The 26,925-nt window shown below is 40.9% G+C and overlaps 1 protein-coding gene across 3 annotated transcripts in view; it reads right to left on the reverse strand.

The window, feature by feature from the left end:
- Positions 1–26,925, reverse strand: part of mdga2a (MAM domain containing glycosylphosphatidylinositol anchor 2a) — a 615,537-nt gene that overhangs the window by 474,436 nt on the left and 114,176 nt on the right. The window lies entirely within an intron of this gene.

The following is a 26,925-nucleotide window of genomic DNA, read 5'->3' on the forward strand; positions in this document are numbered from 1 at the left end:
TGAAAAATCCCCAATAATATTTCACGTCCAATGAAGTACTTCTGATCTGTCATTATTGCTACAAATGTTGACAAAAGTGATTTACTAGTTTGCATGATATGCATGGTTCCACAGACATGATGTCTGAGGAAGAATTTCTTCAAATTTTTCGAACAGGATCACTGAGAAGTGACTACCACGGTTTATCACGATCCCAAAGACAGCAATTTTACCAGTACAAGTTAAATGGCTAAATTATTTACAAAGAGAAGTGTCCACCTTGCATTTCAGCCACCAGGACTGCTTGCAATATTTCAGGTACAAGTCCAAACAGCACACTATAAACTTACAGTCAATTCTGCTGAGTATAGATTTCGCTATATTGCCCAAATTGGTTGACTGCTGTAGTTCAGCAATTCATTGTGAGTCGATTAATTCTACTACATCCTACTGAGCTTCATCCTTGTATTTTTCTTTGCTGTTCATTAAGTATGTGACTGAATGATGTGCACATCTTCAAGCTTGCCTTCATTAAATTTCAACTCCTTTTTTTCAATCTATCTACAGATTTTCCCCAACTTATTTTGTAATGTCATTATTTTCTTGAGTTGCCTATTGCTCTCATCCAATCATGTCTCATCAAATTTCCAAATCTTGACTGACAAATTAAACTAGGAATGGGAGACCCAAATTTTGAGGCACTCAATTCATTTTTTTCTCTCCAATCCACTGAAGTGTGCTCAGTGTTTCTACAAAATTCCCTGTGCCTTCATAAGGTTTGCCACAACTTTGCAAAGCCAGAGTTTAGATAGCTGATTGTCTCTGACGGGAAACCTTTCCAAACACCTTCACAAACTGTGGTGGCACGGTGAGTGCAATGCTGTAACAGTGCCAAAAACTGGGACCAGGGTTTGAATCTCATTCATACCATTTCTTACCTGGATCTGGCATAGATCCCAATGTTTCCACACAGAGTCTAAATTTCTTGCTTTTAAGCAAAAGTTGTTTTTTTAAAATTTTATATATCAATTTTTTGATGTCAGAGATAGTGAGAGAGAGATTTTCTCCCATTTGTTGAGGAAACTTCAACATGCCTACAGACAACCAAGAGATTTATTTTGTTCAATCTGTACCAAAAATAGCAAACATGCAGACAGAAATGCCTGGAATAAAGAAAGTAGTGTCAGAATGAACAAATCCTCTGTCATTGCTGTGGAGCATCAAGTATTTCCCTGAAATACACCCTCTGTTCCCATCTCAGCAGGATGCCAATAAACTTCTGCATCAATATTGAAAATGTACATGTTCCAACTCTAGTAGTTTCAATGTCTCTTTGAAATAATTGATGGCTTAGAAAAATAAAACCATTTCCCAGCAAGCCACTTTTAGAATATACCTGTGGAGGTATCATCTTGTCTGAAAAAATGTTTCACAAATAGCCATAAATAGTACATGACAAAAATGATTAGAGTGTAGTGGGCTACACTGATCTGCAAGTGAACCAGGTGACTGAGGTGCTGGCTCACACTGGGCTGATGTCACAGTGCTCCCCTGTGGGGGGGGGGGTGGGACAGCAAAGGATCATGGGGGTCATGTTGATAAGCTCTCGGAGAGTTCCAGTAAAGTCTGTTGGCTGGTTCAGCTCACCCATAGATTTCGCATGGTTTTTCTTTCGTTCACTGCACAACACTCCGACCACAAGAGCAGCAAAACAAGTTGAATTAGATGTAACAACAAGGAATGGAAGCCTAGATGTATGTCTCTTTTTAGCCAATCTCCAAATAGTTATAGGTCACTTCTGAAGCATAACCCAATAAATACAGGTCATGGGCAAATCTTTTAGGACTTGAAGCATTCTGGATGTCATGCCTTTAAATGACATACTGCAAAATTTACTACGCTATAAATCAGCCACATTCAATATTGAAAATTATAAGTATCTTCTTCATATACCTCTCTATTCATGTGACAGCTGAGATTGAGAGAACACTGGTATTATTATTATTATTGCAATAATCTACTAATATAGTACCATAGCTCAAATCAAACAGATTTAGTACGCCATCTCAATGTTCAAAACTGGACTACGTATTCTGGAACTACTTTCTCAAGATTAACTGATAGAGGAAAAGTATGACAAAAATGCTCAGCATAGAAACTTAAAATTAGATTCTACTGCTAAAAATAGTGTGTAAGTATCAACCATCAGTAGTCCTATCCATTTTCCAAAGGCTTAGTTCGCCGACTTAAATGAAAGCACCTGCTGAGAGTGGAGCATAGCTCCCTGTATTCTCCATGCCCTTATACCAGTACATGGCTGTGCTCAAAGACTAATTCATCCCATTCTGAATGACTAAAGGAACTGCTCACGCTAACCCTCCGAGACTCTCATATCTATGAGACAATATTTATTTATATGTATGAATACTTGTCCTGCATATACATTGTTTGTCAGAATGTGAGTTACGTCCAGTTGTATGTTGTGCTGTTTGGTTGGATTGTACTCGCACAATCAGATGACAATAATTTTTTTTTAAATATTTAAAATTTTTGTCCTTACATGGAGTTTGCTACAAAATTGAAAATATGACAATAAATATGATGACTTGACTGTGGTTTTCCACTTGTTAATACTCATTGGTCAGAGGGTCCTTGAAAAGGTCACATCACAATACCTATGTCATCTGACTGCAAAGGTTTCATTAATTTTGCAAGAGATCCATCAACTTATAAATACATCTTTTGAGGGTCAATCTTAACATTGACTAAAACATGAAGTGAAAATAAAAGCAAATCTGCACAATCAAAAACATTCAGAAGCAAATTCTCCAGTGGCAGGCAGAGCCCCCTGACCTTGCTTTTAAGCTCCACCAGAAGTAACAGATAAATTTTGAATAGTTGCTGTTTTGCACTGCTGCAGTTTAGTCCCATGATTCTTTTCAATGAGCAGCAGCTTTGCAGTGTCTGTACAATTTTCTCATGACAAGGATGGAATGAATCATTATTTATTTCTGAAAGTTCACCCATAGACTTGATAAACGAGAGCTCTGTTTCAAAGAATTGTGATTTCCCTTTGTGACTCCTCTGAAGCAATATCCAAAGAGTCTAATCCAGGTAGTCACCCTCTCCAGTTCCATTCCATCAATGCTGACATGTGTATCGTCCCTCAACCTCCCCTTCCTCAAATCTGCAATAAGCTCCCTGGTCTTGTTGATGTTGAGAGCAAGATTGTTGTTCTGGCACAAACCAGCCAGATTCAGCAGATTGTTCCATGATTTAGACCTAAAGAATGAAGAGTGATACATTTCCAAGCCAGAGTTGTTCTCAGCCACCTTTGGGTGAGAACCAAGTGGATGACAGAGGCCCAGTTAGAGGCTGGCAGTGGTCCTCAGGTTCCCATTGAGCTGGATATAGATGTTCTCCTGCTCCTCCCAACTCCACTTTAAGTTGTGTTTTCCCAAAAATAATGAAATTTAGCAAAGCAGGCCAAGAATTAGGAACTTGACACCTTGTTTTGTTTTAGTTAATTTATTCTTTTGTTTCCTAGAATTGAGACATTCATGCCAAGATCAGCATTTATTATCCATCCCTAGTAAGGAAAGGTTCTTGCATGCAGAGGTGCTAAATTTCAGGCTTCTGTACCTTCCTTCTAAAGATAGCACTGAAAAGAGGTTAGGATCTGTGGTGCCCCAAAGTTCTTGCTATTCTTGATCTTGGTTCCAGGTTTGAGAGGTCCTTCTCTGTGTACAAATGGTGGAGAGATGACCATTTAAGGTACCAGTCAAGTGCATTATTTATCCTGAAATTGCATCTTTGTTTTGTTTTGAAACTACACGTACCCAGATATTCAGCAAGTATTTCATCACACTCCTTGACTTGTGGCTTGTAGATGGTGAGAAGATATGGGCATCAGATTCTCTTGTCACAGCTACTCCTCAGATTTTGTTCTGAGGTGATGCCCCAAATTCTGGAGCTGAAGGAAATGGTCTCCTGCTGCCCTTGTTATTAATCCCTTTCGGAATCTTGCATCCCTTTTTCAATAACTCTTGAGTGACTGAATTGGCAATCAAGCAAGAATTCCAGTTCCTGTTTATAAGAATTGATCATTGTTAAGACGTGAATTAAGACATTGCTGTTGACTCTATCACGCTTAGCTATGATTTTTTTTATTTCAGTCTCGAAGTCCAGTGCATTTAGGTCTCTTAAGAACTTCTTTTCTCTTAAGAACCTTTGGAATGTTTCCCCATGGGGTCACAGAGTTACAAGATAGGAGAGGGAAACTGGCAAAGAAAGATAAAGGGGAAAATAAAAACCAACAAGAAGGGAATGCATTGGTGAAAGTAATAAGTAGCCAAAATCTTAAAAACAAGTTACTCGGAAACACAATAGCAAATGAGTCATAAGGATTTGCACTTTAAAGAGTAGTTCTGATTTCAAAGTAGCATCCCCACCACCAATCTTCGAATTAACATGATAAAAATAAACACTATCTGGGAAATGAGGGAGGGGGAATGGGACTAATAAGATTATTATTTTGGGAGACAACTTGCACTTGATAGGCTTCCTTCTATGCTCTGGTAAGTCATGTTGTGTTCACCTCTTTAATGAAGCATTGTAGTCTTTCAGGTGAAGGTACATCCACAGTGAGGGCGGATAAGATTTCCAGGATCCAAACAGGAGACTTGGAAGGGAACCTGTACCAGAGAAGTGCTCCCATTCACCTCCTTCTTGACCTTCCTAGTGACGGGCTTGGAAGGTCCTGTTGCAGTAGCCTTGCAAATAATCACAGGTCATTTTGCAGCATCTATGTGCCAGGGTGGAGGGCATGATTGCTCCGGCTGGTGAATTTGGAGCCAATCAAGCAGCTGAATGCCTTGAAATTCTTGGATGTGGCAGGAATTGCATTCATTCATGCTCATATTCCATCGATTCCCTGATTTGGTCTTCAATAGTCGAACTGCATCGCTTGGAGGGAATAGAAACTACCATCCTTGGAGATTGTAGGTGCCATTATTTTTATCATTTGTGTTAATTCTGGAAATACTGCCTTCTTTTCAATATTATGTGATGTTGAATTAACAGAGTCAGGTATCCCTGATTTCCCAGAACTATGCTCAATAAAGGAAATTATAATAGGGTATTTGAATTTTTCAGCATTTATCCTTTTTCAACAGAGCTGTGACAGATGAGTTTAAACAATAATAAGAGATCCTGCTATTGAGCATTATCTCTGCACCAACCCTCATTTTTCATCACAACACTCTTCTCCCATCAAAAAGCCAGTCATTTTGACAGAAATATTTTGCTGCAAAGCAGTGATTTACAAATGAATAGAACCTCTCATCTTTTCTGTTACCTTTTAGTCTCATTCATTACTTTTACAACGCTGCTTGTGCAAATGTATTTGTGTACATTGCTTGAATTGAAATAGAGAAAGTTTTCTGATGAATGCTGGTTATATACAAGGTTCCAAATCTTCTCTCACCAGTAAGCTACCTAAACGAACCTGTGAATAGAATTCTCTCCAGGTCCATGCTCACCTGGAGCAAGTTCCCGGCACAATTATTTTCTCCATGAAAATAATTTATTTTCATTATTTTTCTGGCATTTGGTAAGGTCCAGTGTTTTACTGATCAAATCTTGCAAATCTAGGCAATGTGTTTAGTGCAGCAACTAGTACAGCACCGGAAACCCAGGTTACAATCGGCTGTTGTCTGTAAGGAGACACATGGGTTTCCTCTGGGTGCTATAGTTTCCTCACACCCTCCAACAGTGTATGAAGTTTGCAGGTTAATTGGTGTATTTGGCAGCATGGGCCAAAAGGGTATGTGGCTATGCTCCAGCAGGGCGTAGTACCCATCTGTTCCAAATAGGCATCAATCATTCTGGTGCCCAAGAAGAGTGCAATACCTGCCTTAATGACTATTGACCAGTAGCACTTACATCAACAGCGATGAAGTGTTTTGAAAGGCAGTGACATGGACTAGTTCGCCTATCATAGTAACAGGTCTATGGTAGATGCCACTCGCTGAGTCGACGCACAGCCCTGGAACATCTGGATGGTGCATACATCAGGATGCACTTTATTGACTACAGTTTGGCATTTAACACCAACATCCCCTCAAAACTGATCAGCAAACTCCAAGACCTTGGAGTTAACACCCCATTGTGGAATTGGATCATGGATTTCTTCACCTCCAGACCACAATCTCCATCAGTGCAAGAGAAGCACGGGGCTGTGTTCTTAGCCCCCTGCTCTTCTCACTTTATACCTACGCCTGTGTAGCTCTTTACGACAATAACACCACCTACAAATTTGCCAGTGATGTCACAGTAGTGGATTGTATAAAAGATGGGGATAAGTCAGCGTGTAGGATCGAGTTTGAAAACTTGGCTGAATGGTGCAGCACCAACAACCGTGAACACAATGTCACCAATGCTAAGGAGCTGATCGTTGACTTCAGCAAAGGAAAGCCAGAGGGATATGATTCAGTGATTATTTGGAGATTCAGAGGTGGAGAGCATTAACATAGTTAGGCTATTGGGAGTCAATATCTCAGAAGATCTTTCATGGATCCACACTCCAATGGCGTCGTGAAGAAACAACGTCAACGTGTCTATTTCCTCAGGAGTTTGCAGAGGTTTGGTACAACACCAGAAACCCTGACAAATTTCGACAGAGGTGTGGTGGAAAGTTTGCTGACCAGCTGCATCATGAAGTGAAAATATCCCTGAGCATAAAGCCCTCCAAAAGGTAGTGGACACAGCCCAAGATGTCACAGGCAAAACACTCCTCACTATTGAGTACATCTACAGGAAATGCTGGTGAGGGAGGGTAGCAGCAATCATCAATGTCCCACATCACACTCTGTTCTCACTGCTGCCATCAAGAAAGAGGCATAGGTGCCATAAGACCCACACCACCAGGTTCAGGAACAGCTGCTACCCCTCTACCATCAGGCTCCTCAAACAGGGACTGTTAACTTGTGCACTTCATTGATTTTCTTTTGCTCTCTCTGTATTGCACAGTCAATTTGTATGCATTGGATATCTTTTTACAGTTCTTTATTTGTTTACCTGTGTACACTGTGGACAGTTTATTTTTTGCACAATAATTAATGGTAATTCTGCTGTTCCCGCAGGGAAATGAAATCTCAGGGTTGTTTATGATGTCATGTACGTACTCTGACAATAAATCTGAAATCTGATGGACTAAATTAAAATTAAATAAAAACTGCAGTGAGGGATGGTTAAGACATGGCACCAGGCACACTAACTGTGACAAACTCTCAAAAACAATGAAAACTGCCATTAACATTTGTAAATTAGTGACTTAAAAATACAGAAATACTCAGCAGTACATGGAAACAACCAAGAACAAAGCAACTTTCAGAAAGAGATGACCTTTTGTCAACACTGGTCCTCACAGTCCTTGTAAGTGACATCAGGAGGATGGCGAGCATGGATATATCAAGCCACTACCACCTCAGTGGGCCTGACCAAATTAGGAGTGGCCTGGGCAAACCTGCAATTGCCCCAGCGCAGTCCATGCAGTGTTCACTGGCAGAGAGCAGCCATAACAAGACCACTGTACCTTCCACATTCACTCAGGGACCCTTAATGCACAAGTAAAATCCTGAAGACAAAGCTAAACAGCAAGAGAGATGGTGGGAGATCAGAACTAGTGCACAATAGAATGCAGCCACAATTTAGAACTGAATTAATCCAAACAAATCTGAATTTCTTGGATAGAACCATAAACAAGCCATTTGGCCCTGCTAATCTGTGCCAAACTAAAAGCACATCCATGTACCTGTCAAAATTTTCTCAATGTTAAAATTGAGCCCACTTCAGCTTGCAGCTCATTTCACACTCCCAATACTTTCTGTGTGAAGAAATCCTCCCTCATGTTCCCCCTTTTCACCTTTAGCCCATGTTCTCTGGTTCGTATCTCACCTCCCCTCTGTGGGGAAAAACCTACTTGCCTTTATTCCATCTATACCCATCATAATTTGGTATCCCTCTATCAAAGTTCAAAGTTCAGATTTATTGTCAGCGTTCATACATGACATCACATACAATCCTGAGATTCTTTTATTCTGCAGGTGAACCAGAATTAGCACTTACTGGGAATGCAAAAAAACTCGACTCAACATGCACATGAAAACAAATGAAGAAATTTAAATAAACTGACAGCAATACAGAGAGAAAAAAAATTAATGAGTTCTTGTGGTGCTCCACCACCAGCCTACTGCAGGGGGCAACCTCTGTACCTGCAGGAGTGTAAGGGGACAGGACAACACCTGGTTGGCTGCCATTCAGTTGGCCTGAATAGATCAAGTCCCACCCGGTCGGGTGTCAATCACCTCTGGGATATAAGCCTGTGCCGGCCTCCCAAGGTCTCACACTGAGTTGCTGCAGCCAGTCTGGCTCTGTGGAGGTTTTTGTGGATTAAAGCCTGTTGTTCAGTCTTTATCTTGTGTGTGTCTGATTCTGTCCAACAGCGCCCTACAGTCCTTAAATGAGTCTCTGATTGAGTTTGTTGTTGAGGAGCCTTATGATGGAGGGGTAGCAGCTGTTCTTGAACCTGGTGGTATGACTTTTTCTTGATGGCAGCAATGAGAACAGAGCGTGTGCTGGGTGATGTGGATCCTTTCTGATTGCTGCTGCTCTCAGAAGGGTTCCCTGTAGATGAACTTGATGTTGGGTAGGGTTATTTCAATTGCATGATCTATTGTAATTGAGGCAATGTTTAACCTGAGCCACTTTGAGTGGCTGTCACCTGGAACCAAAATATGTCCCATTTGTACACTGGGTGATATGGATCCTTGATGATTGCTGATGCCAACGTTCCCTGTAGTCGTCATTGATAGTGTAGAGAATTTTGGCCTGTGATGCCCCAGGCTGGGTCCACTACATTTTGCAAAGCTATATGTTCAGGGGTTTTGGGGTCCCCATACCAGACTGTGATGTAGCCATTCAGCACCCTTTTCACCATTCCTCTGTAGAAATGTTTCCAATGTCATTCCAAAACTCTGCAAACTCCTGAGGAAGTAGAGGCACTGACGTGCTTTCTTCAGATTGCCATTAGAATTTTGGGTCAAAGAAAGATTCTCCAAGATAGTGACTCCCAAGAACTTAAATTTGGTCACTCTCTCCACCTTTGATCTCATAATGGACCCTAGATCGTATACCTCTGGTTTTCCTTTCCTGAAGTAAACACTCATCTCTTTCATTTTGGTGGGAATGAGTGCTAAGTTGTTTTTGGTGCACCATTCAGCTATGTTTTCAGTCTCTCTCCTATATGCTGATTTATCACCCCTTTTTATACAGCCCCCTACATTGGCCTCATCGGAGAATTTATAGATGGTGTTGCTGTCATACTGAGCCACATAGTCATTGATGATAGCAAGTAGAGCAGAAGGCTAGGAACACAGCACTGTGGACCTCCAGTACTGATAGAGTTTGTGGAGGAGGTATTCTTACCTATACTCACTGATTGTGGTCTCGAGGTGAGGAAATCCAAGATCCATTTTACACAGTGGGGTGTTGAGTTCCAGGTCCTGGTGTTTTTTGAGGGGATGAGGGTGTTAAATGCTGAACTGTAGTCAATAAAGAATCTTCCTGATTTATGGATCTATCTTATTTCCCCTCATTCTTCTACACTCCAGGGAATAAAGTCCTAACCTGTTTAACCTTCCCTATAACTCAGTTCTTGAAGTCCCAGAAACATTCCAGTAAATCTTCTCTGTATTCTTTCTTCTAACAAACAATACTCCAAATTTGGCTTCACCAATATACTATACAAATTTACCATGACATCCCAACCCCTATACTCAATGTGTCAAAAGCTCTCTAAAACTATCTACCTGTGTTGCCACTTTCATCCCTTTGATCTATGTCTGTTCTATCTTGGATTGTCCTAAAATGCAAAATCTCACACTTGTCTGTATTAAATTCCATCTTGCAGCCACTGTTCCCTCTAAGTTTGCATATGTGCACACACACATTTTGAGACCAAACACAAACAGAACTAATGTGCACACAAAAGGTTAGTTACCTAAAATAATGCTACCTAAGTATAATTAATAATTATACTTCACATCAATTTTTTTCCTCCTCCACTCCTGCTCTGGCACTTTGGTTCCCATCCCCGCGCAAATCTAGTTTTAACACCTGGAGCAGCACCAGCAAACCTTCCTGCAAGGAAATTAATTCCTCTCCAGTTCAAATACAAACCATCCTGCCATTACAGAGCCCACCACCCCTGGAAGAGACCTTAACGAAATCTGAAGCTTTCCCTCCTGCACTCTCTTTAGTCATGTGTTAGCTGCATTTTTCCTCCTATTTCTAATCTCACTAGCATACGGCGTGAGTAGAAATCCTGAAGTCATAACCCTAGAAGTTCTGTCCTTCAACTTGGCACCTAACTCTCTTTGCAGAATCTCATCACCCTTCCTACCCTACATGAACCAAGACATCTGACTATTCACCCTCCCTCTTGACAATACCGTGAATTCGATCTGAGATATCTCAAACCTTGGCAAGGTCCTGGAGGACAACATACCATCTGGGATTCTCAATCTCTTCCATCTCCACAGCTCGCCTCTCCTCCATTTTGTTCTTAGCCACAGGACCAGACTCTGAGCCCGAGACCTGACCATCATGGTTTATTCCTGGTAGGTTATCTCCCCTAATGTGTTATTGAGGGGAATGACCACAGGAGTACCCTGCATTGCCTGCCTGCTCCCTTTCCTTCTCTTGACAGTCACCAAGTTACCTTCCTCCTTGATCTGATTGCATCACTATAACTCCTGTCTACAACCCCCTCAGCCCCCCAAATGATCTAGATTCATCCAACTTCAGCTCAAATTCTCTAACATGGTTTGTAAGGAGATGAAATTGGATGCACTTCTTACAGGCGAGATCATCAGGGACACTGCTGGCTCCCCTGATGATCCACATTCTTCAAGAGGAGCATGTCCCTGTCTTGGCTGCCATTCCCACCATCCATAAAATGAAAATGTTAGAAAAACCTGTACTTACCTGTGGCTTCTTGTGGAATTTTCTGTGCCTCAACAGGGTTGTCCTTACCTCAACTCCTGCAACACAACATCAGCCTCTGCTCTCTGAAACTTCCCAAACCTAAGCCTCTGGCCACTCCCATAGTGATCACTCTCTTTCAGATCCCTTCCCTTTACTGGCTGCAGCTAATTCAGATTTCTGATTTAAAAACCGTACACAATGTACAAATGTAAGGAAATAAAGAACTATAAACAGATGGTGAAATGTAAAAAAAAACGTGCAATGCAGAGCGAATTTAAAAAAAAATAAAGTGCAAAGAAACAGTCCTTAAATGAGTCCTTGATTGAGTTTGTTGTTGACGAGTCTGATGGTGGAGGGAGAGAAGCTGTTCCTGAATCTGTTGGTGTGAGTCCTATAGCACTTGTACCTCTTTCCTAATGGCAGCAGCGAGAACAGAGCGTGTGCTGGGTGGTGTGGGTCTGAGATGATTGCTGCTGCTCTCTGATGGCAGCGTTCCCTGTAGGTATTCTTGATGGTGGTGAGTATTTTGCCTGTGATGTCCTGGGCTGTGTCCTTTACCTTTTGGAGGGCTTTACACTCAGAGGTATTGATGTCCCCATTCCAGACTGTGATGTAACCAGTCAGCACACTTTCTACCATACATATGTAGACATATGCCAGGGTTTCTGATGTTATATGAAATCTCCAAACTTCTGAGGAAGTAAAGGTGCTGACTTACTTTCTTCACAATGCCATTGGTGTGTTGGGTGCAGGAAACATCTACCAAGATAGTGGCTTCCAAGAACTTAAATTTCTTCACCCTCTCCACCTCTGATCCCCCAAGCATCACTGGATCGTATATCTCTGGCTTTTCCTTCCTGAAGTCAACAATCAGCTCCTTAGTTTTGGTGACATTGAGTGCAAGGTTGTTGTTGGTGCAGCATTCAGCCAAGTTTTCAATCTCCCTTCTGTATGCTGACCCATCGCCGTTTTTTATGCAACCCACTATTGTGATAGCATAGGCAAATTTGTAAATGATGTTGTCATACCGAGCTAATTATTTTCTGGAGCTAATTAGCCAATGGAAACATTTAAACAAGCACCTGTCTTTTCCAGTGCTTTTTAAACAACCCTCTTCTTATAGGGGCAGCATGGTTGGCTTAGCTTTGTGTAACGCGTTTATAGCACCAGCGATCAGGAACATAGAACCAGGGTTCAAATCCTACATTGTCTGTAAGGAGTGTGTATGTTCTCCCTGTGTCTGCATGGGTTTTACCTGGGGGGCTTTGATTTCTTTCTACCATTCAAAACATACTGGGTGGCATGGGATTGTGGGCCGAAATGGCCTGTTACCATGCTATATGTCTAAATTTAATGAGAGGATTATGATGTCAGGTTAATTCACAATAGCAATTATTTTTGTTAATTTACTACAAATTGTGAATGGTGTAAATGACATTAAACTGCACTTAAATCATATGTTTTTTAAGTCTGATATCTTAGTATTAATTACTTTTCTTTTTGTTAGTATTTTAATCGGTTATGTTTTTGTTTTTTCTTTGTAAGTGGGTTTTTTTCTCACATATTATTAACTTTATTAATTCTTCACTCTTTATTTTGGGGGGAATAATTATTGGGGAGGGTCTAGTTTATTTAGATTACTGATACTGTATTATAATTTTATGATTTTATTCTTAATTTTTTTAAATGTAATCCTATATGTTATTCATGTTATAAAATCTTAAATAAAGTAAAAAAAAAAGAAAAACGCACTTAAATCCAAGCATGATTTGGAAATACAAGTTTGAATCTCACCCCCTCATCAATGGATTTAAACTGAAGTTTTTAAATAAACCTGGAATTAAAATGTGACCATGATGTTTGTTATATTTTAAAAGAAAAACATTTGATTCACTAACATCTTTCAGGGAAGAAAATCTGGAATCGTAAGGTGGTCTGGCCGAAAAATTATTTTTGATGCACCGATGTGATTCACATTTAACGACCTTCTCAGTTCAGGAACAATCAGGGATTGTTCTGCCTGTGATATCCACCTCATAGAACATGGATATGTATAGCAGAGGAACAGGTCTTTCAGCCCATATTGCCTTCACTGAGCATATTGCTAATCTGATATGATCCCATCTGCCAGTGCCTGATCCATAAACCTCTATTCCCTGCCTGTTTAAATGTCTGTAAATGTTGTCTTCACCTCCGCTTCTACTGAATGCTCTGGCAGAACATTCTAGGTCCCTCCAACTTTCAGTACAAAAAAAACCACTTGACTTGCAGATTTCCTTTCCACCTTTTCCCCTCATGCCTTAAACCTATGCCCTCTATCTAATATTTAATATTTCCTCTCAGAGAAAATGATTCTGGCTGCCTCCCCTACCTACACTCTGAGAATAGTTAAAAACTTCAACCAGATTACAGCTCAGCCTTTTCATTTCACTACCCACTTCAATCCACGCAGCATCTTGATTTGCCTCACGTGAACCCTCTCCAAAGCCTCCACATTGTGGTGAGCCGAGCTGCCCACAATACTAGCCCAACCAATGTGCAATGACTCCACAACTTTTATCGTCAATGCCCAACCAATGAAGACAAGCACAGACTACACTTTTTTTTAAAAATCACCCAAGATCATTCTGTATATCACCACTCCCAGCAATCCTTTTGTACACTTTTCACATTAATTTGTGAAGACAATATGGACTGAAAGACCTGCTATGCATATCCATGTTCTATGAGGTGGATATCACAGGCAGAACAATCCCTGATTGTTCCTGAGAAGGTCGTTAAACGTGAATCACATCGGTGCATCAAAAATAATTTTTCGCCCAGACCAACTTACGATTCCAGATTTTCTTCCCTGAAAGATGTTAGTGAATCAAATGTTTTTCTTTTAAAATATAACAAACATCGTGGTCATATTTTAATTCCAGGTTTATTTAAAAAAGGTTTCACTGTGAAATTGCAAAACAAGAAAATATTGGCTTTAAATGACACTATTCAACACAATTCACCTGAGACAGCAGTAACTAGTACTAAAGTGTTTGGAATTTCATTTGTAAGTTATATTCAGCAGAGGTGAGCTTGTGTGATATGAAATTGGAAAGCAGTTTCATTCGACATTCCACGATCAAATTAAGCACTAATGCAACTTTTTCATTAATTCTGTTTATTTCTAGGCCTTTGGGGAAGTTCCCAAAATAGCCTTTGCTTTAGATTCAAGGGCCACTAATAGGTTTATTATGTAAGCCTCCACATATAGCTTTATACTTCCTGTCATCGAACAAAATGATAAATAGGTAGTTCTGTGCAGTTTTTAATTCATGTGCAGATCTATTACAATGAGTGTTAAAAATGGTGCAGATCTGTAATCAAACTACAGTTTAAACTAAGTCAAATACAATTAGAAATATTTTTCAATGTTTCGGTGACTACTATTCTTTAAATGCTTTATGATGGCACTCTAAAGCTTTGTGGGTCCCCCTCCCTTCCTTATGGGTTTTAACCTTGCCAACATGCATGCAAGCTCAAGCGGAAGTTCAAGCAAACAAAACCCATTTCGAGAAGCTACCACTATCCAAGTCCTGCATTACCAATGGCACCATCACCAAAAATACTTCTTGATTTGGAAATATAGTAAGTTTGACCTTCATTATCAGTTTCCATCTGAACTCCAAACCCACATTGGCATTATTCTTTAAGTGCTAAGGATTAACAAGCCACATTTAGCTCTTTACATCAAGCTTGAGCTTCATCAGCCAGAATTTTAGACAACCCACCGCCCTGCTTAATCTCGTTCATATTAAGAGTCATTGTGATCTCAGATATCGGGGCAGTTCCTGCCTTCGACACTTGATCAGCACACTGGTAGTATTGAATCACTGCCCATTACTGAACCCACCAATCCAGCTCCTGCTTTCACCATGAGCTATATCTTCCCCTCCCCACCACTTGCTAATTTTTTTTTTTAAACAGAGACCACTCCCTCTGCGATTCCAGGATATGTTCAGCCTCTCCCCATCACCCCTTCCTTACCCCTGGTATTTTAATCTGCAACCCCCTGTTCTTTCCATCGGATTCTTTATCAACCATCTGTAGATATACTGTGGCAAGTATACTACCTGGTGCATCACAGCCTGGTTTGGTAACTCAAGCACCCAGGAACACAGAAGGGTGCAGAGGGGAGCAAACATAGCCAGATCCATTACAGGCTCTGATCACCCATCCATTGAAGCAACGATGTAAGAAGACAGCCAGCATCATAAAAGACCTCCCCTCGACCCCAGTCACAACCTATCCTCAGGACTACCTTCAGATTAAAAAGTACAGAAGCCTGAAAAGAAGCACCGAAGTTCAAAAACATTTTTTTTCCCCACTGTTTTCAGATTCTTGAACCTCTCCTTGGTTCACTAATTGTAGACTGCTCCAACAGTGCCAAAGGACTCTCTGCACTATTGCAAGTCAATTTTTTTGGCACTAGGATTACTGTGTATATTTTTTATCTATCTAATGGATTTATTGACTTAATTGATTTAAATTATTTTATATTTTAGTTTTAATTTTATAAGCATCTGCTTGGCTGAGCAAGAAAGAATTTTGGAGCATATGTCTATTGTACAATGTGTATGACAAGAAATTCATCACCATCACCATTATTGGGATCATCTGTCTAGCAACAGATTCTCTACACTGGTCACCATTGCCTCTCTTCTAATCCACTCCCTCCTCCCCACCATTACAGGGATCACCTGTCTAGCAACAGATTCTCTACAATGGTCACCATTGCCTCTCTTCTAATCCACACCCTCCTCCACACCATTATTGGGATCACCTGTTCAGCAACAGATTCTCTGCACCTGTCGCCATTACCTCTCTTATAATCCACCCCCTCCTCCCCACCATTATTGGGATCACCTGTCTAGCAACAGATTCTCTACACTGGTCACCATTGCCTCTCTTCTAATCCACCCCCTCCTCCCCACCATTATTGGGATTACCTGTCTAGCAACAGATTCTCTGCACTGGTAGCCATTGCCTCTCTTCTAATCCACCCCCTCCTCCCCACCATTATTGGAATCACCTGTCTAGCAACAGATTCTCTGCACTGGTAGCCATTGCCTCTCTTCTAATCCACCCCCTCCTCTCCATCATTATTGGGATCACCTGTCTAGCAACATATTCTCTGCACTAGTAACCATTGCCTCTCTTCTAATCCACCCCCTCCTCTCCACCATTATTGGGATCACCTGTCTAGCAACAGATTCTCTGCACTGGTAGCCATTGCCTCTCTTCTAATCCACTCCCTCCTCCACACCATTATTGGGATTACCTGTCTAACAACAGATTCTCTACACTGGTCGCCATTGCCTCTCTTCTAATCCACCCCCTCCTCCCCACCATTATTGGGATCACCTGTCTAGTAACAGATTCTCTGCACTGGTTGCCATTGCCTCTCTTATAATCCAACCCCTCCTCCCCACCTTTATTGGGATCACCTGTCCAGCAACAGATTCTCTACACTGGTAGCCATTGCCTCTCATCTAATCCACCCCCTCCTCTCCACCATTATTGGGATCACCTGTCTAGCAACAGATTTTCTACACTGGTCGCCATTGCCTCTCTTCTAATCCACCCCCTCCTCCCCACCATTATTGGGATCACCTGTCTAGCAACAGATTCTCTACACTGGTAGCCATTGCCTCTCGTCTAATCCACTCCCTCCTCCACACCATTATTGGGATTACCTGTCTAACAACAGATTCTCTACACTGGTCGCCATTGCCTCTCTTCTAATCCACCCCCTCCTCCCCACCATTATTGGGATCACCTGTCTAGTAACAGATTCTCTGCGCTGGTTGCCATTGCCTCTCTTCTAATCCACTCCCTCCTCCCCACCATTATTGGGATTACCTGTCTAGCAACAGGTTCTCTGCACTGGTAACCATTGCCTCTTCTAATCCACTCCCTCCTCCCCACCATTATTGGGATTACCTGTTTAACAACAGATTCTCTGCACTGGTAGCCATTGCCTCTCTTCTAATCCATCCCCTCCCCCCCACCATGGCCCCATTTGATTTTTTTTAATGTCTGCTCCTACCAATCACACATCTGTTTTCATCTTCTAATTCCAGCCATCCCTCCCTCCCTCAACTTGCTTCACCTTCACATCATTTGTCCCCCTCCTCTGTCCACCGACTAGCCCATCTCACTACTCCCACCTTCTCCACTCAGTCCTGACACAGAGCCTTGACCCTAAATATTAACAATTCCTTTCCTTCCCTCAAGTACTGCTTGACCAGTTGAGTTTCTCCAGCACATTTTTATTCCTCCAGATTCCAACAACTGCAGTCTCTTGTGACCTCCTCCCTTTTTCACTTTCAATGCAAAAAGACTCCCTTTTGGACTATATCCAGACACTGTGATTGTAGGTCAAGTCACAAAAGTCACACAGCGTAGCAGATATGTAACCAATATTTTGGGCTTATACCTCTTCATCAAGGTGCACCTCATATCAAGGTTTAGTTGCAGGAATTGAACTCCCATTTACAATGGTGTTGGAGATGAAGCAATATTAATTTATTTGTGACATTGCTTCTCAACACACTTTGAATTTTGTCAACATAGGAACATAAGAAAGAGGAGCAGGACTAGACCATATGACCTTTCAAGCTTGCTCTATCATTTAATAAGATTATGGCTGATTTGCCCATGGACTCAGCTCCACTTATCCACCTTTTCCCCATGACCCTCAACTCTAAGATGTGTCTTAAATATATTTAATGAGCCCACCTCTTCTGTTTCTTTGGGCAGAAAAATGTAGAATGTCAATACTGTAGCTTGACTTTGACTGTTGGGTAGATATCAAATTGGGTCAAACATCAAAGAATTACCTTTATTTACAAAACATTACATTCCCAGAATGTAATGAAAGGAAAACTAAGAAACTGATCCCAAAAGATGTACAGGAAGCAATAAAGCATGTGTCTTTTTCCAGTCGCTGTGTTTAAAACATTGATGTGGCAGCACCAAACTAATACTCTTAACAGGTAAGAAATCAATTTTAACAATGTTGCAATTTAACTTATGCATATCTATAGCCCCTTTTCCACTGGCACCCAGTTAATTGGCTGTGCAGTGTCCCAGGATAGGAAGCCCTTTGTGCCATTACCACTAGGCCACCCTTAACTGGGACACTAATTGCTTTTCCACTGAATACACTTATCCCTGGTGATCAGAGTGTTCTACCTTCAACTGGAAATGGGTGACTTTCTGATGTCCATTTTCCACTGGTTTTATCAGCATGCCTGCGTTAGCAAATGCCGGGATAGAGGTGGTCAATCTCCGGTGTGAAATGATGTCATTTGACGCCGGCGCTCAAACAATGTCCCTTTTCCACTGGCACCCTGTCCCACTAAATTCCAAGTTAATTCCTGGGTCAGGGAGCCAGTGGAAAAGGGGCTAATAATAGAATAAAGTCCATTTGTTCCTTCCTAAAATACTTGATAGGGTTTTTAATCTTAAAAATAGCCCCTAGATTTATTTCATAATTTATATTTTTTTACCTTGCAGAAACAAATCCCATTCATTTCCTTCATCTCAGTAGGTGGAGTAACTTCCAGTTATTTAAAACTTTGATTCTGTGACTACTGGCATAATAAATCAAGCAGATTATGATATGCACAAATCCAAGAAACAAAGAGAATATCCTATTCATATTTATTCAAGACCCAAACATTGCATGGTTTCATTGGGGATTAATATAAGTCATGACTCTAGATTCTGAAAATCAAACAGTAGATCTTGAGTTCTGTTCACTGGTGCAGGAGTTAAATTAATAAACTGGCATCAAACAGCAGAGACTATTGATTCAGTGGCATGAATTCAGAAGAATTTTTCTGGGATATCACACCCATTCAAAAATCTGGCCTTATCCTAGGTTATGAATGAAATCAACCTATGTGATTTCATTATTGGTGTCTTTAGTCCCTTTCAAATTGTAGCACCTGGGTAGCCCACCTGGAACGAGGTTCCAATTACTGGGGCAAAGGGGCTGAAAGTTGGAAGCACCTTTCAAATCGCAGGGAGATCTACCCATTAAATCACCAACTCAGTGATTTAAGGGGGATCGCGCCCCCGCAATGACACAACACACACTCACCGGAAGTTTTGCCAGATGTTCAGATGCTGGCTGTCTGGTGACGCACACAGACAAATGCTGATGACACCGGAATAAGCGGGTCGGCCATTTCCCTGTTCAAATCGCCTGTGGACGTGTCCTAGGTCATTTTAAATAGGTTCTCTGAGGTAGGTTAGGGACCTGGTTGGATTCAGACAGGATTGACCAGGTCAGACCCTTTCTAACTTGCAAATTGCATGGTTAACCTCATTTTACATGGTAGTTTGAAAGGGTCTAATGAAACTTCCATGCCCTTCACAAAAGCTGACATCCTAATGCAATCTAAACTATGCACAACACTAAAGCCGCAATGTTGTTCCTCTTAACTGTCCTTAAAAATGGCCACTTCAAGCCAGTGAGTTCAGCGGTGGTTTGGAATAGTCAAATTGTCTCCTCCATTCAATGACTGTGCCCCATGAATTGCTAAATTATGAAGTCAACAGAAGCTGTCGACTTTTCACGTTGCAATCAACAGAGTGGCAACATGGTCTATTTGAATGACCAGTTCTCAGTTGCATTCCATTGACAGGAAATCTGTGAAAAGATGCAATGTAGACTTTGCTCCTATTCTCCCTGTAATACTCTCATTAATTCCAAACATGCTTACGACCACTTTCCTACTCACACATGTTAAACTCTGATTCTTTGACTTGGTTCCCTGCAATATTTTCCATCAAAACTACCTTTACAAAGTTTTTTTAAAAACTTTTTTGTCATTCATTCATATGCTGACATTTATTGTTTTTTTTAAAAATCACCCCTGAATAAAGCAATTATTTAACTATGAGCCACATTTTATTCTGGTGTCAAGTTTTGGCCAGACTGGGTAAGGTCAGAAAATTTGCGATGGGAAGGGTATCAGTGAACCAAATTGCTTTTGTGATAATGTGGTGGCACCACTGACATCTTTTTTATTAAATACAAATTTATCTCAATACTTGAATTTAAATTCCTCAGCCAGCAAAGTGGGATTTGAATATTTCTGGATCAATGGTCCAAAACGCTGGCTGCTCATCCAATATTTCATCCACAACTTTCCTGCATCCTCAATTTATCATGTTTACATTAAATCTATATTTAAATGTTTGTCTTAATCCTATACTCTTTGCATAAATCACAATGCTCATCCAGAGATCTCTGTTCCATTCTGGTATCTCAATGGGAGATATAATTTGAGATCTAACTCCCTGGCTTTCCATTGCCAATTAAAACCATCTTGATGCCTGGAGCACAGACACAGCCGGTGGCAGAGCTCCAGATCATCAGATATTTTTCTCACTGCCTTCTGCACTTGTATGAGTTACTTATGATGCAAGTTGTCATCCTTGTGCAGATACCCAGAAATGCACAGGATGTAACAGTTAATACAATGCTATTACAGCAGCAACAATCCAGGTTCGAACCCAGCGCTGCCTGTAAGGAATTTGTACATTCTCCCCGTGACCTGCTTGGGCTTTCCCCAGGTGCTCCGGTTTCTTCCCACCCTCCAAAACCTATGCAGTAGGTTGGTTAATTGAGCGGTTTCAATGGTCCAAATCAGCCTCTACCATGCTGTATTGTTAAAAAAAATTTAATCCACATCATTATTGATTTTCCTAATTCTTTGCTCCATTAAATCATAAATTTGATGTGACTCAGAAGACTGTTTGGCCATCAAATTTATGACAGCTCCTAGTGGAGCCACCCAATCAGTTTTATGTTCATTCTTAATCAAAGCAAAACTTCCTATTAATCTACACTTTAACTTATTTTGGATTATCACTGTTCTAATAAATTGATGCCCATGCTATTTCTAGATCTACCCAAACCCTAAAAAATCTAGAGCCTACCTACCTATCCTCACTCAAACCTACATCTTCCTTCACATGATCCGCTTTATTCCTTTCACTTTCTCTCCTTTTGTCTGGTACCAGCCAATAAACTGCCAACTGCCTCTGCCTCCATCTGTCCATATCCTTCACCTCTCCTGGACTCATCAAACCTCTACTGGCCCTGTCCAACCCCTTTCATCCTGTTCTCATTATACCAACCATATCCCCACCCCCCTGCAGCCTTAATGAAGAGTTTTAGCTTGAAAATCAGCCTCTCCTTTTCTCCAACTGAAATTGCTCAACCCAATTAGTTCCTCCATCAGACTTATTTATTCAAGATTCCAGCATCTGTTGCCTCTTGCTTGTAATATCTGAAGTATTCTCCTTTTATAGGGAATGCAGCTTCTCCTCTACAGAGTCAATGGAACCAACACACATTTGTTCCATTTCTCAGAGTTCTACTTTCACCTTCCTTCCTCTCCTCATTCTCATCTTTCACCCCACCAGCTTTGACATTAAGCACATCATCCTTCATCATTTCTGCAGGCTATAACCACCCACATCTACCCCTCCCCACCCCTTCCCACTTTCCACAGTGATCACTTCCTCCGTGACTCCTTTATCTTCTCATCCTTCCCAACTCACTTCTCCATGACCCCTTGCAACCACAGGAAGTACATTTCCTCCCATTACCTCGATCCCAGTGAGGCACCTCCTCTAACCTCATCAATTATATTTGTGCTCCCAATCTGGCCACCTGTCTTATACCATTTATTACATTCAAGTGAGATAATAATAGAAATGGAGAGTAGCTCTGCAGTGATCTACACTGTAAAAATCATATTATAAAAACTAATCTAAAGCTAAACCAAGTCCCCACATTCCTTCAAACAAACAAATTCACGTGACAAACTTCAATAATAAATTCTCCAAGTTAAAGCAAATAACTAGAAAAATCCACAGGGCCTGACAAGATATACCCTTGGATCTTAAGGAAGGCTAGTGTATAAATTGCAGAGGCTCTGACACAAATATTTCAAATGCCCTTAGCCATGGGAGTGGTGCTGGAGGATTGAAGGCTAGCTCATATTGTTCCATTGAAGGGCGGCTCGTATTGTTCCATTGAAGGGCGGCTCGTGTTGTTCCATTGAAGGGCGGCTCGTGTTGTTCCATTGAAGGGCGGCTCGTGTTGTTCCATTGAAGGGCGGCTCGTGTTGTTCCATTGAAGGGCGGCTCGTGTGGTTCCATTGAAGGGCGGCTCGTGTGGTTCCATTGAAGGGCGGCTCGTGTGGTTCCATTGAAGGGCGGCTCGTGTTGTTCCATTGAAGGGCGGCTCGTGTTGTTCCATTAAAGGGCGGCTCGTATTGTTCCATTGAAGGGCAGCTCGTATTGTTCCATTGAAGGGCAGCTCGTGTTGTTCCATTGAAGGGCAGCTCGTGTTGTTCCATTGAAGGGCAGCTCGTGTTGTTCCATTGAAGGGCAGCTCGTGTTGTTCCATTGAAGGGCAGCTCGTGTTGTTCCATTAAAGGGCAGCTCGTGTTGTTCCATTGAAGGGCAGCTCGTGTTGTTCCATTGAAGGGTAGCTCGTGTTGTTCCATTGAAGGGCAGCTCGTGTTGTTTCATTGAAGGGTAGCTCGTGTTGTTCCATTGAAGGGTAGCTTGTGTTGTTCCATTGAAGGGCAGCTCGTGTTGTTCCATTGAAGGGCAGCTCGTGTTGTTTGATTGAAGGGCAGCTCGTATTGTTCCATTGAAGGGTAGCTCGTATTGTTCCATTGAAGGGCAGCTCGTATTGTTCCATTGAAGGGTAGCTCGTATTGTTCCATTGAAGGGCAGCTCGTATTGTTTCATTGAAGGGTATCTCGTATTGTTCCATTGTTTAAAAGTCACCACAAGTAACTTTGGAAATTATAGGCAGTGAGCCTGACTTCAGTGATAGGTAAATTATTGGAATGGGTTTTAAGAGATCGGATATACAATTATTTAGATAGCCAGAAACTAATGCTTTGTGCATGGTAGGTTATTTTTAACCAATCTTATAGAGTTTTTCGAGGAGTATATCAGGAAAGTTTACAAAAGAAAGTTGTGGATGCTATCTATATGGACTTTAGTAAGGCCTTTGAGAAGGTCCTGTATGGGAGTTAATCAGGAAGGTTCAGACGCTAGGTATTCATGGTGAAGTTGTGAACTGGATTTGATAATGGCTGGATGGGACAAGGCAGAAAGTAATGGTGGATGATTGCTTCCCAGATTGGAGCCTGTGACTAGTGGTGTGCCTCAGGGATTGGTGCTGGGATCATTGTTGTTTGTCGTCTTCATCATTGATTTGGATGATAATGTGATCAATTGGATCAGCAAGTTTACAGATGACACTAAGATTGGAGGTGTTGTGGACAGAAAAGTAGGTTTTCAAAGGTTGCAGGAGAATCTGGACCAGCTGGAAAAATGGGCCGAAAAAAAGCAGATAGAATTTAATGCAGACAAGTGTGAAGGGTTGCATTTTGGAAGGACGAACCAAGAAAGGACACATACTGTAAATAGTGGGGCACTGGGGAGTGTGGTAGAACAGAGAGACTTCGGAATACTGATACATTTTCACTGAAAATGGTGTCACAGGTGGATAGGTTTGTAAAGAGAGCTTTTGGCATATTGGAGTTGGGATGTCATGGATAAGACATTGGTATTTGGAGTATTTTGTGCACTTTGGATCACCTAACTACAGGAAAGATATCAATAAGATAGAAAAAGTGCAGAGAAGATTTACTTGCATGTTGTTCAGACTTCAGGAATGGAATTATAGGGAAATATTAAGCAGATTAGGACTTTATTCCCTGGAACATAGAAGAATGAGTGCCAATTTGAGAGAGGTATTTAAAATTATGAGTGGGATGGACAGAATAAATGTAGTTAGGCTTTTTCTACTGAGGGTAGGTGAGATACAAACCAAAGGACATGGGTTAAGAGAGAAAGGGGAAAAGTTTAGGGGGATCATGAAGGGGAACTTTTTCAGAGGACAGTGGGAATGTGGAACAAGCTGCCAGCTGAGGTAGTGAATGCAGGCTCACTTTTAACATTTAAGAGGAATTTGGACAGGTACATGGAAAGCTATGGACTGGGTGCAGGTCAGCGGGACTAGGGAAAAATATTCAGCACAGACCAGAAGGGCAGAAGGGCCTTGTTTTTGCGCTGTAGTGTTCTATGATTCCAGACCGCAATTGACACTGATTGACATGATCACTGTTATCAGACTGCTCAATGACATACTCCAGATATAATGCAGCTAAAGCTAGCCCACCCATTTAATTATGCCTTTCATTTCACTAATATACAAACTGATAGTTGTAATAACTGCATTCATTACAACATGAAGGCAACTAGCTTTCTATCAGAATATAATCATACTTCATAAAAACAATTAACATGGTTCTCTGTAATGTACAAATGCATGTTAAGTAATGAAAATTGAAACTTAAATTTCAGAATCTGAATATTTTGTACAAATTAAAAATGTTTGAAAAAACAGTAAATAGAAATTCCATTGATGATACAGAATAATAGTTCATTAGTGTACGTGAAAGTCGATGATTGAATTTGAAAGTTTACTGACACTACTCCACTTGTTCGAATAAAATATTTGCAATGAGTTGTTTCAATTCAGGAGGAACATTTCAATGTATTCTGTAGCCCAGTATATTTGAGTATGTCCTTTCAGTTGTATCAACACATTTTGAGGCATTTCAAATCCTCTTCATTCTAAGATGCTGAATCTTGAGGAATAACTGATAATTGTGCAGGCTCAATATTACTCCTGATTTTCAGAAATGCATGGACTCAAATCAAGGTTTGCACTGTAATCATATTTGTTTGTTAATGATACCTCTTATATCTACTGACAATGCAGCTCTGGGTTTCCAAAGAATGCCAAAGTATCTGTTATCCACAAGCATTAAGGGTAGCACGAAATGAGAAATCTACAATCCAGTTTTAAAGTGTAACCACAGTGAGAGAACATCAATATTATTCTTTGAGACACTTCTGAATGCCTTCCACAGAATTCTTCCATAATTCCGAACATCCAGATAGAAGTGCCGATAAATCTAATAGTGATTAATTGGGTTGTGGCTCGTTTTCTGGTGCTCAGTTTGCTGGAGGCATTTATTTACATGATCTTCTATTTCTCAAAGATACTTTTGAAGCTTCTAATAGGATTACAGCTGGAGATTTTAATTTCTTATATCGGATCCTCCAATTAGATGGCATTACCAGTTTGACAAAGTAGGAATTGGCCAAGGGTGATATTGACAAATGCTCTCTCTGGAGAGGATCCTTAAAAGGAAAATGAAACCATAGCATATTATCATGAGATAACAACATGACGAGAATTACTTCAATAATCTTTTTTTCTTGAAAGTAAGATTCCTACAGCATCTATTGCTTCTTACTCAGCTAGTCCAGACTCAAGCCCACAATTTCTTCTGCGTCCACTTTCCTCCAGTTTTCACACCTCAGTCTGCTGTTGCCTCCAGCAATTGGCACATGTTGCATCAGTCATTGCCCTCAGAATCTCTCTTCTCACTCTGCCAGATCATCCATGGAAAAGCTCATCAAAGAGTGGCCAGCGCAGGCATCTCAGGGTGTTGTCACAGAGGAATTACCACTTTAAAACAACAGAGCACAATACTCATTACAGAATACAAGGACCAGGGATATCGCACGTAGATGATGTTTTCTTTAGAGCTCCATTGTAAGGAATTCTGGAAAAGTTTGTAGCTTTCATTACTTCCTTAATGTACAGAATGCAGGTGTTCTGCGGCTGGGTATAATGAACTGAATGGAAGGACTGCTGTGCTTTGGGAGAAGGATTAATTAAAATGCAAAACACTGGATTGGTGAAAGCAAAGTACATCAGACATGGGCTGAATCTATTACCATTTTACAACCTTGAGACAGCAGTTCATTCTACTACTGCTATTGGTCTGGAGTTTTAGTTATCCTGGTGCTCATCTGTGTAAATGTTTATCTATAAAATATACAAATTCAACACTTTCATATCCAAAGTAATTTCCAAAATTTCCCAAGAGTAATTAGTCTCCTAAATATGAAGCTGGATGTGTTATGTATTATGCAAAGACCTTGAGCAATAGTCTCCACCCAATTACCCAAACAGCTCATTCATTTCCACACCTCTAACTATAGAAACCACTAATAAAATCCAGGTGCAGAATGCTTCATAATGGAGGCCCCTGTTTCTGCAAGATAATTAAGGAATTGGAAGGACTTTATTGAACTGATGACATGAGAGACGACGGTTACTGGAAATTGCAGCACAAAAATTCTGTTAGAGGAACTCAGTGGGTTGAGCAACATCAGTAGGGGGACATGAAAATGTTGAAATTTCAGGTCAAACTCTTCAAAACAGTCTTGATGCAGAAGTTCACTGTGATGTTGTCTGAATTCAAGAGCATTACCTATAAGTTAAAGCTGGGAAACTTCAATTGTTTTCAGCTTAAAGGCTTTTGATATTTCCAATCAGTTACTGATGATACTCAGTCTGTTGAGTTTCTCCAGTGGATTGCATTTTGCATTTGGTGAAACAGATGTTTGATTCAGAAGGAATGCTGAAAAAACCCTCTCTCTACTTCCTTTTTATGTTGTTTTGGCTTTCTTTTTCTGTTGATCCCTGAGCCTTCAAACACTCGCTTCACTTCACACATTCTTTTTCTGAACATTCTTTTCCTCCTTCACTCTCACATCACTTTACTTGAGTATTTCTGACCCCTGGAATAGAAGACCAGAGAAGAAAGAACATGGGAGAGCACAGCACAGGAACAGAGCCTTTGGCCCTTCTAGTCTGTGCTAATCTATTATTTTGCCTGGTCCCACTGACCTGCACCCTGACCATATCCCTCGATACCCCTTCCATTC

Source organism: Narcine bancroftii, chromosome 2, assembly GCF_036971445.1.
Source record: "Narcine bancroftii isolate sNarBan1 chromosome 2, sNarBan1.hap1, whole genome shotgun sequence".
NCBI lineage: Eukaryota > Metazoa > Chordata > Chondrichthyes > Torpediniformes > Narcinidae > Narcine > Narcine bancroftii.